Here is a 12,176-nt window from a genome sequence, read left to right as displayed (position 1 = left end):
GACCTAACATGGGAAGACTGTCTGTCAAAGATGCTATATTCTATTTTTGGCAGAACATGAACATCTATAGATAAATTGCTCTGACTATAGTATATCCAGACTTTACCACCTTTGAATTTAATTCAGTCAATACTTCAGTACCAATTTAGGTAATATGCTTACTTATAAAGTTGGTGCCTGTGATTTATCCTTACAACAAAAAATAGTCGATTTTCTTTCCATTTTCAAAATAAAAAATAGATATCTTACTTTAGGCCGGTTTAAAGTTTACAGGAGGACAGTGATGTAGAGTCATTGGCCACTTTGTGCACACATCTGTTTTCTTCTAGGTCACACATAAATTTAGCCTTTCTGTTTTCAATTATCACATTATTTTCAGGTTTGAAGGAAGCCCCCACTCCAGCAGTAGTTGGTATCCCAGACTGCCCACAAATAGTAGCCCTGACACTGTGCTGATGCGCAACCCAGGTCCATTGAGCAGAAGAGACTAAGAAAAATACATGGGTGGGGTGCAGCAGCTAACAGTGTTGGTGGAAGTAAAATTCAGCCATTAAATAATTATGATTGCACTCAGAACTTGCACAGGACACATGCAATACTGTTTTGCTTCAGCAAGATGAACTCCACTGTGTGTCTATGGCCATACCACCCTGAATGCGCCAGATTTCATTTTTGTGGTTTCTGTTGGAGGATAATGGATTCTGGCTGTGCATTCCATGAAGGGACTGCCAGTCTCACCTTTCTCTCTCTCTATCCTGAGTCCATCATTTGGCTGGGCCCACATTGTGATTGGGAATTTATGGCAAAGAGCCTTAAAATGACAAAAATTATCTCATGGCACTCAGATTTGTGTTAGGGAAAAAAAACCTGGGAAGAGATGTTTTTGCCGATTAATTTTGAAGAAGACCACTGAAACTGCAGTCAGTTTTGTTTTTTCTAGTACATACATTAAAATTAAAGTGAGAACATGTTTTTTATAACTTTGCTCTTTCCTGGTAATTTTTCTGTAAAACATTACACAAATACTCTTTCCCTTTGTCATTGAATCAAGGAGTTGCTGTGGATCTTGAGTGATCTTTCCTGGTCTTCAGCCTTTCAGTAAGTGAATGACCAAATCACCTGGGACACACGAGGCTGTCTCCTTTGTTTTTAAGGAGAAACAAGACAATATCAAGTACTGGCAAGTGTGAAAGGAAATGGTTTCTCTAATATACTGCAGACATAAGTTGGGACTCTCAAAATTGTCTGTAACAGAAAAAATTTTAAAATAACCTAAATATCTATGAAATATTTGCAAAAAGTACATCAATATATACTGATGTGGAAATATAAGCATGTATATATTCAGAATGATAATGATAGGTATAGAGTGTATACATAATAAGATAATACCTATCATATATAAATAGAATGCTATCCACCAGATATATGTTCTGGTGGGGTATGTGTTCATGCAAGAAAAATGTCTGGAAAGCCAAAGAGAAAATCAACTAATATGTTGCACAATTTTTGAGACAGAAATTAGGTGTAATGAGGAAGGGCATGATGTAGGGAAAACAGCTTTATTTACAATGTTTGAAATTTGGATAACTAATATTTATTATTTATATATCTTATTTATTACTTTAAATTTACTTTTGATATGTTATTGCTTTATTATTTACTTTTTATTTATACATTTATTTATTACTTATATAACTTTAATAGGTAGCAACGCTTAATATATGTTGTTACAGATATTGTTAAGTGGTTGAGGTTCTCCTGTGCAATTTTTAGCATTTGTTCTATCCTTGATCACAGATGACCTTCCCTTTGTCAAGTTGAAATCTTTCCCATTTTAGCTTTAGCTTATGCTTATTTTTTCTGTCTTTGCTCTCCTGTTGAGACTGAAAATTCAAAGAACATAGCCAGTATTTCCTGCCTATTGCGAGCCCTCTGATCAGCCTGCTTTACATTCTCCCACGGTGGGGAGGGAGTTCTCAGCTTCTGGACCTCACTGCTACTGGATTCTGGTTGTACTTGCTGGTGACCAGGTGCAGACTCCTGCCAGGTCTCAGTGTGAGCCCTCATGGGGAGTGTCTGTCCATGTCTTATTAGTGGAAAACAGGAGTGGTCCCCATTGGTACCACTGAGAGAAACAAATTAAGATTTGTTTCTTTTTGAAAGTCATTGGCTCTGAGAAGAAGTGTCTACTCTGAACATAAATTGTTCAACTATTCTGTGGACAATTAGCTTTCAGTAGCTCCTTGTTTATCAATTCATATGTGCAAATTTAGAGATTTAACAACCCTAAGCCAAATGTACTTATCTGTCCACAGTTGGGAAAAACGTTCACAATAGATTATGTTAACTATCGATCGATCCAAGTTCTTTTTAACACACGAAAACAGCTGTCTTACTTTTCTTACAAGTCAGTAGCTTCCAGAATTCTATTACCTGAGTCAAATTTAACACTTTTTTTAAAGTTATGATCTTTATGATAAGAGACAAATGAAAGATTCTGTCTCTAGTTGGTGGCAAGAGGGTGGGGGGGCATGATAAATCTATTAGAAACTATTCATGGAGAAGAAGGTAAGGTGCCTCTGTTTTTCACTTGACTGTTTGACCTTGCTGGGTTCCTCACATCAAATAATGATGTTAGTCTCATTCTTGCCCCCATCAATTGAACCCCAGCACAATGTTAAAATGAAAGTCAGTTCTAGAAGCTTTCCCTCTTGGGAAATTTGCCAACATTTAAGAAAGTGTTTTACTTAGGGAATTTCCATCCACACAAACTGATGAAAAGCACATGCTGCCTAGAATGCAGTACTAGAGGAGAACAGAGGGGACAGGAGTTCTTGTGAGTAAAATATTCACTCCTCTGGCCCTGCTGCTCTATGCCTGCTGGCTGTGCCCAAGCCCGTTGGCCTCCCTACTAGCCACATCTCCTACATTTCAGTGGAAACACCACCCTCGGAGACCTTGCTGGGTGCTGTCTCCTCTTTCATGCTGTGAGGAAGGGCACCACCAGACTGCACAGAATGGTCATTGTGACTGCTCCCTTGGGTCCAGATGGGGGATTTTTAGATGGGATTTACTCCCTCACTCCCAGGCTTTCCTCTGTCTCTTGGTCACTTTGAGAAGACACAAACCCCCTCTTCCCAAGGCAGGGTCAGCTGTGTTAGATTTACTAACAAGTCAAACTAGTTGGAAATATTTCTGTTATTCTGTCTGTGTCTTTTTAGACATTATGTTATAAACATGTAGTCAGTTGTAGGTTCAATCTGTCCCAGCGGTCCTGTGAAACTATATATCCAAGAGTAGTGTTGAAGACACACAAACTCTATGCTTTGGAAGGGGAATAAGTGCTCCATTAGGTCCAGACCATTGACACTGACTTTGTATGGAAAGTCCTGTGGGCAGATTCAGCAAACAGGATGGGGCTGGGGCAGGATAGTCTCTCCTCCCAGCCCCATGCTGGGAGGTTGCTTCCACCACCCCTCCTCCATAAGGGATGCCACAGTGGCCTCCAGCTTTTCCAGCTTCTCTCTTACTATCTTTCCCATGTTTTTCCCCAGTTCCCTTGTGTTTTCCACCAAATAATATGAACACTGTACCTAACATTGGCATACAGAGATACTTCACTTACAATCTGCCTTGCCACTGATTGTGGGATAAATTGTGTCCTCCAAAATGATTTAAATCCCATTGCTGATATGTATGAATGTGACCTTGTTTGGAAATAGTGTTTCTGCAGATGTAGTTAGTAGACATGAATTCATATTGGAAAGTAGGGTGGGCACCTAATCAACATCATTGGTTGTCTTGTAGAAGAGGAGGCAGTTTTGGCCAAGATGGGGGCATAGGTTGAAATATTTTGCTTCCTCACACAACCAAAAGAAAGATAACAACCAATTTGAAAACAATAAACAACCAGAATTGCCAGAATAGCAATCTGCATGGAACTCCAACAACCAAGGAGTTAGAGAAACATTCATCCAGACAGGTAGGAGGGACAGAGAGGGGCAGCCAGGTGGGCAGAGAGGACCTGCTGCAAGGTGACAGACCACATGGGTGAGGAGGGGCTGGCTCACCTGGAAACTGAAGACTCACAACTTCTAGCTGTATATACTTTGGGGGTTGAAAACATGGGAGAAAACCTCAGTCTCATAGGAGAGTTCATTGGAAAGTGGAGGTAGAGCAGAGTAAGCCAATGGCTTTGTTCCTTCTCTCACCCTCCCCCACAGAAAGCACCACAATACAGCAAAGAGAGTTGTTCCACCTGGCAAATACCTAGGGCACCACCTGCTAACAATTTAATAGGTGTGCTGAGACAAAGAATGTGGTCCAAATGAAAGAACGGATCAAAACTCCAGAAAAAGAACTAAGCCACAAGGAGATAGACAACCTATCTGATGCAGAGTTCAAAACACTGGTAACCAGGATGTTCACAGAAATGGTTGAGCTCTGTTGCAAAATGAAGGAAGGAATGAAGGCTATACAAAGTGAGATAAAGGGAAATACATAGGGAACCAACAGTGAAGGGAAGGAAATCAGGACTCAGATCAATGATTTGGAACAAAAGGAAGAATGAACTTCCAACCAGAACAGAATGAAGAAACAAGAATGTAAAAAAATGGAGAGGCTTTGGGACCTCTGGGGCAACTTTAAGTGTTCCAACATCCGAATCATAGGGCTGCCAGAAGGAGAAGAGGAAGAGCAAGAAATTGAAAACTTATTTGAACAAATAATGAAGGCAAACTTCCCCAATCTGGCTAAGGAAATAGACTTCCAGGAAGTCCGGGAAGCCCAGAAAGTTCCAAAGAAATTGCACCCAAGGAGAAACACACCAAAGCACATCATAATTACATTACCCAAGATTAAAAATAGGAAGACAATTTTAAAAGCAGCAAGAGAAAATGAGACAATTACCTACAAAGGAGCTCCCATAAGACCATTAGCTGATTTATCAAAAGAAACATTGCAGGCAAGAAGGGGCTGGAAAGAAATATTTTAAATCATGAAAACCAAGGACCTACATCCAAGATTACTCTATCCAGCAAAGGTATTATTTAAAGTGGAAGGGCAGATAAAGTGCCTCCCAGATAAGGTCAAGTTAAAAGAGTTCATCATCACCCACCCTTTATTAATGAAATGTTTAAAGGACTTATCTAAGAAATAGAACAAGATCAGAAGCTATCAGAAGAGTAAAATGACAACAAACTCACAACTATCAACAACTGAACCTAAAAAACAAAAACTAAACAAACAACTAAAACATGAACAGGATGTCAAAAATGGAGATCACATGGAGGGTTATGAATGGTGATGGGGAGCGGGTGATTAGGAAGAAAAAAGTACAGACAAAAAGAAACACAATTGGTAGGTACAAAAATAGACAAGGGTATGTTAAGAATAAGTAGTATAGGAAATAGAGAAGCCAGAGAACCTACATGTACAACCCATGGACAGGAACTAAGGAGGGGGGAATGCTGAAGGGTTGGGGGTACAGGGAAGATGGGGGATAAAGGGGAGAGAAAAATTGGGACAACCATAATTGCATAATCAATAAAGTATACTTTAAAAAGTATAGTAGTGTTGAATGGAGCAATAGGGGGGTTAAATATTATTCTGAGGAATGGGACTCACTAAAGAGTTTTGAGCAGGTGAGGTTTCATAATCAAAGAAATATTGGGGGAATTTTGTGTGGTAGTTTTCAGGTGTATTATCAATGTTTTGCTCAGATCAGTCACAGATGTAGCAATATGAAATAATTGTTCTCCATATTAATTGTGAGTTTTGTTAAATAAACTGCTTAATTATATGAGAAATTAATGACCAATAAATAAGTAAAACCACAATGATAAAATGTCATCTATTGCTTATGTTCACCATGCCATCTAAAAATACCTAGATGTATAATGAAAGGTCCATTGATATCTGAAACCACCTCACTCTTTATGTTCAGCCTTGGTTTAGGCTGAGCATAGCCCTTGGCACAGTCCAACCATAATACTTTCATAGCTCTATTAAAACCAATGATTAGGGTCATACAGAAATACATTTTAAGTGATTTCTGCTTTTTTCTTCTTTACATCTATATCTGATAGAAAGATATTATAAATAAAAAATGATTTCTGTACTTCATAAATAATGTCTTAGGAGAAATATCCACCATGCAGGTCAGCCTTTCTCTAAGGGAATAGCCATTGCATAAGCCTGTTGAACTAGGCATAGTTAGAGCCACAAGGCAAGCTCTATTGGAGCCACTGAATGGTACAGGAGCCCCAGCAACTTCATTCTCTCCCCTGACTCTAGGCCTTACAGCATTGAGATTCTCAAAAGCCTAGATAATGGCCTGCCTCACAAGTGGTAGTATCCTAATGGGTAGAAATTAACCTGACAGTATGGAAATCTTAAGGTCCCATGGTCCCCGAAGTCTGATTAGATGGTTCATTGCAAGACTGACATCAAGCAATAGAACATGAAAAAATTATTTCAAATAGTGTTTGTAATTGATTTTAGGGTCACAGCAAGCTGCACTCCTGACCCTGACTTTTAACCTCCTCACATCCTGCTCTCCATTGGTGCTATTATTATAATTGTGCACACTCTGAGCAGAGAAGACATGTGCCCAGGCAGAATACTATGGTGGGCTGTTGCCAGGCAACAGCAGCCAGAACAATTTGTTTGGGAAGCATTTTGAAAATGATAACACTTGCAGGGTTGGGGTGGCTTGGTTGCATTTTTTTAAAATTTCCTTTCCTGTGGTAACTATTCCTGGATGTTGTAAATATTCATCTGAATTTTGCATATATGAGAGAACACATTATTGAAATGAGTTTGGGAGTGTAATTTGGGAGGATGTATCACTACACTCCACTATGTTGTGCAAGCTGTCTGCTGCAGAGGGAGAAAGCTATCTTGTGACTGTACTGACACAGATGACAATACTATGCTGGTTTATTTCAGTTACATGGAACAATGGGAGCATTTAGTAATTTGGTGGTAAATGGTGAGGATACAAAAGCCCCAGCTAAGCCATCAGGCACATTTCCTCTCTAACGTGGCTGCAGTTACTCCTTGGCCTCTTCTATCCACCATTCAAGAGGAAAACGTGTTCCTCTCCTTCTGTGATATCCACACATTGAAATACAGCACTTGGCTAAACCCAAGAGAGCTGACTTTGAAAGGTAATGGGAATAAACATTTCCTTTCAAAAGGAATCTGGCAGCCTTTAAGGGTTTGCAACATACTGCTTTCAGATGAGTCAGAGTTGGGTAGAAACTACAAATACTTTAAAAAATCATCAATGTCTATTTCCCATACCCCTGGAATACTAACATGTACACACACCCATGCACCCCCCAGCCTGGATATGTGTTTACTTCACAATTCAAAAATGGTAAAGACATCTTTTCTGATTTTTTCCTTAGAGACTTAGGGAGCCAGCATTAAAATTGTGACTCTTCCAAATCCTTTCCCATATTCTTTAAATACTTCCATTAGAGTCAATTTCCTTAGTCCACACACACTTTCTGCAGCCTAGTGACCACCTCCCTGCGTCGTTACATAGGACATTTTCTGTGACCTCTTCTGCTATGACTTGTTCAGGAATTCTGGCACCACATGGCAGAATTCAAAGTCGTGTCACCAGCCAGACACAGCAATTGACTATAGGGCACAGGCAGTTACAGACTTTTTCTCTGCACCCACAGGGAGATGTGTATGGATAGAAAATATCCTTTGAGCTATCTGACAATATGGGCCCAGAGTTGTTGAGCTTCTAGTCCAAATCGTATGCAAGTAGGTCTCCCAATTTTGGTACATAATCTTGGGTTGTCAGGCTAACTTTGTAGGCTCTCTTGCATAAGAGGTCAACTTTGGCAAAGAATCCAGTAAAACTCTACCTGGCTCCTTGTTTTATCCAGGAATATGACTTAATTATTCACTTTCATTTTGGGGTGATACCACTTAAATATCCAAAATTAAAATTGGAATGGGAGGGTGGATAGTAAGGAGGTAGAGATGTATGGGAGGAGGAATTCAAAAGTAAACTCATCTTTTTTTTGCCTTTCATTGTTGGAGCTGGTGCTGGTTAGAATAACTGGCCACTCAGAAATTTCAACCTGGGCATACCCATCAAACAACCCTCTGTTTCTTGCATAATCTATGAGAGCATAAAATGCATACTCTTTTCTCAAGATTGCAGTGCACAGGATATATCTTATAGATAGATAAGCTTGTACTGGCAAGTGTATCCAAGCCCTGGCCCAAGGACCACATGTGACCCAGGATGGCTATGAATGTGGCCTAACACAAAATCATAAATTTACTTAAAACCCTTTTTTTACTTATCAGTTTTCATTCGTGTTTGTGTATTATGTGGCCCAAGACAACTCTTCTTCTTACAGTGTGGGCCAGAGATGCAAAAAGGTTGGACATCCCCAGACAGGAAAGAAAGTGAGCCTCAGGCAATTGCACCTACACTCAAGCAAACACTGCAATAACAACACGCCCAGCTCTGTGATGAGAAAAGTCACTTCAGTTTAGAATTTCTGACTCTAATGCTTTTATTTTCCTTTGAAAAATGTCCTGTCTTCTTATTCCAAGTTTACATCTAGGGACAACCCTTTTCTTTTGCTATACCTCTAGGCAAAGAACATATGTTACAAGTGCCATGGCCCTATTTAGACACTGTCTGTTGTTCAGTTTCACCAAGCTTGCAGTCACATTCCCTTTTACACAGCAATTACTCATGAAACCTGAACACTCCTGCAAATTAGTGTAAGGGTGCTTTCATTCCCCAATTAACTGCCCACCTGTTATCATAAAACACAATTTAGACATAGTCAGCCTTTTCTTCTTCAGCCCTTAGGAAGAAAAAAAAGTACCCAACTTCTTTATGCAAGTAATAATTAATGCATGGCATGGTCCACCAAAGGCAACAATGAAACAAGCAACTAAGAATCTATTAAAAAAAGAGACAGACAAGGAAGAAAAAAATTCCATGGTATAAACATTAGACAGACAGGTGGATGAGTTTCGATAGACCATATGGCTTCCTTCTGTCTTAAAATGTACTGTGAGATTATATTTCACAGAATCCCCTCAAGAACCAAGTTGATTTCTAAACAGTAAATTATACCAAAGAAAATGCTTGTGATACCTTAATTGTGTCCACTAATTCAAGGTCAACTTTATATTTCTGGGGATATGATTCTAAGACTGAACTAACAGACTTGTACAGTAAATGAAGTGGCAGAGGGTGAGATGAAAGACAGGGAAGAATAATTTAGTCTTTTTTTCCTCAAGAAAAATGAATATATATTTTCCAAACTTATGGCGGAGGAAACATTTGTGCCCCACTGCAGCCTCTGCAGACAACCATTGTGATGTGAACCAAGTGCACTGAGCTGCATGACAGACAAGAAATGCACTAGCTAATGAAAAACGGTCATTTCTGGAAAACATTAGAGACTATTTTTCTCCCCCTCAGGAAGACAGAGCATATGATTTCCATTCTCACATTATGGCAGAAATGCTCCATTCACTGTGCTTGAAGGACTATTGCCTGAAATTCTGGGAGACCATGCATGATGAGGAGCTGCAGACATGCTTCTTCAAGCCCAGTTTAATTGACATCCTGGTTGACAAGATAACACAGTTTTGACAGCAACTCTGGGCTAAAATAATTTCTCTTCGAATTTTCGTAAAGTAATCCTCTCCGATTTGTTGGGATACAAGAAATTCATTGCCTTTTACCTAGTGCATTTTTTTGAAACCCAACTCAGGTTTGCTGATGCCACATCAGCTTAATAACAACAATAGGGTCACTCTACTTGTGACAAATTGGTCTTTCCCTTTTTCTTACTCTCCTCAGACNTTGCCTGAAATTCTGGGAGACCATGCATGATGAGGAGCTGCAGACATGCTTCTTCAAGCCCAGTTTAATTGACATCCTGGTTGACAAGATAACATAGTTTTGACAGCAACTCTGGGCTAAAATAATTTCTCTTCGAATTTTCGTAAAGTAATCCTCGCCGATTTGTTGGGATACAAGAAATTCATTGCCTTTTACCTAGTGCATTTTTTTGAAACCCAACTCAGGTTTGCTGATGCCACATCAGCTTAATAACAACAATAGGGTCACTCTACTTGTGACAAATTGGTCTTTCCCTTTTTCTTACTCTCCTCAGACTACCCACAACTGCAGAATACCCTGTTACCTCATATTTCCTCCTAAAGTTCTTAGAGGTTGTTTTCTGGGTGCGTGAGTCTCCCAGGTACTATGTGGCACCTGACATTGACCTTTACTGAGATGCCACCAGTTGCTACCGACACAAAAGTTGCCAGTGTTAGAGGGATGCCAGTGGGATTGATCTTTCCACAGTGCCTAAAGGCATGCTTTATCTCCACCATCCTTCTGAGCTACCACCAAATACTGCAGTGGTCAATGAAAATGTCTATACTTGAAAGTCCCTGCACTGTGCCGCTGCAGTGCCATAGCAAAGGCCCTTTTGCTGGAGCTGTTTCATGCCCCCATGTGAGTTTAAAGGGAGAAAGTACCCTCTATCCACACCTCTACTGCACCATCACACAGGCCACAGTCTATGGCTCCTAGGGTGTGTCACGGAGCTTGCAGAGAAACAGCTCTCTTCTTTGTCACTCAATGCTTTATTGCAGCTTCTTCTTCCTGGGACTGCTGTTCAAACCCTTAGGGCCTTGGTGAATGAAATTAGAGAGACAGATATTGTGGTGCCTTCAAAATACTCTTTCATGTGTCATGATACATACCAGCTTTGGGATGAAACTTTCCAGGAGGATTCCTGCTCATCATGCAACTAGAGGCCTAACAGAGTCAAATCAGGAGCTCTAGGCACATGGTCACCTCTAGGGCCAAATTGGGTCCCCATGTCACAACTTGAATAATTGAACAGATTAGAGTTTCTATATACCTTTGACTTTCAGTTTTACATAAAAAGAACACTAAATATCCAATGAGAAGGTTTAGTAGGTGTTTAGATGATCATACTGCAAGTGAATGCAGAATTTATAAATGGAGAAAGTGGGTATCTTTCACTTTTTTCTCTTGGTGTAGAGAGACTATCAGAGAATGTTGGAAGGTGACTCATTCTTCTGAGCTTTGGAGGAGAATCATGTTGTACTCAACGGAGAGAAAAGCTAGTTAAATGATATTAAAAATAGAAAAAACAAAAGTCCTAGTCAGATAGTCTTTTCAATCTTTTGTCTCCTCTGCCCACAAAACTATTTTGGACTATACCTATAACACATCATCACGATCTACTGGACAGCAAAATATTAAGTCATTTAACCAATCATTTTAGTTACATAAGGCCAAGCAATTGGTTTGACCCACTTTTCCCCCCTACAAAAGTGGCTGATTTGTAGATTTGTTTGAATGGTTGATATTTGATAAATACACATGAACAGTAGAATCCAGAAGAAAGTCATCACTAGCGTAAATTTTAAACTATCCTTTCTTTTATAATATGTCAAATACATTAAAAAATAATTTTCTAGGCACTATTATATTTTCTGTTTGTTTAATCATGTATTCCATATGGCTCAAGAAATAGGAGGCATGTTTATAACCTTTCAATGAATATGATAGTCTTCTAAACTTATAAAAATTTCTAAAATTATATGAAAAGTTCAAATTTGGGTAAAATAAATGTTTTTAAATGATCCCATTATGAAAATGCCAAACCTCCTGGTTGTATTTTATGACTTAGACTTATTGAAGCTACCCAAGATGAGTGTAGTCAATACTTATTAGAACACCAGCATGAGAAAGCCATCTTTCAGACTCTGAAAAGAGAAAGGGAGTGCTGTGCTCCCACCTGCAAAAAACAATGTACACCGTTACACATCTGTGTTCTTCCTGAGGTTCAAAATCTGCCAGTTTCAGGGGAGGACAAATAACTCCTCCCAAGAATTTATAGCCTTTTCAATATTTTTGTATCACTTAACTAAATACATACAATCCAGAAAGAATATCAGTGTGTTGTTTTTCTAATTTCTTGTGAATTCCAGGCCATTAAAGATATAATTAAAACACTTCTACAAAAAGAAAGCAGAAGCCAAGATGGCTTCAATTCACAGCAGCTGATCTCAGAACCTGTAATCGCTCTGTGTAGTTCAGTGGATTAAGCACCAGTGGCTGTTACTCAGGA

Source organism: Sturnira hondurensis, unplaced genomic scaffold (assembly GCF_014824575.4).
Source record: "Sturnira hondurensis isolate 20B ecotype Veracruz unplaced genomic scaffold, ASM1482457v3 Scaffold0025598, whole genome shotgun sequence".
Lineage (NCBI taxonomy): Eukaryota > Metazoa > Chordata > Mammalia > Chiroptera > Phyllostomidae > Sturnira > Sturnira hondurensis.
The sequence above is the reverse complement of the archived record's forward strand: the minus strand, read 5'-3'. Positions refer to the sequence as shown.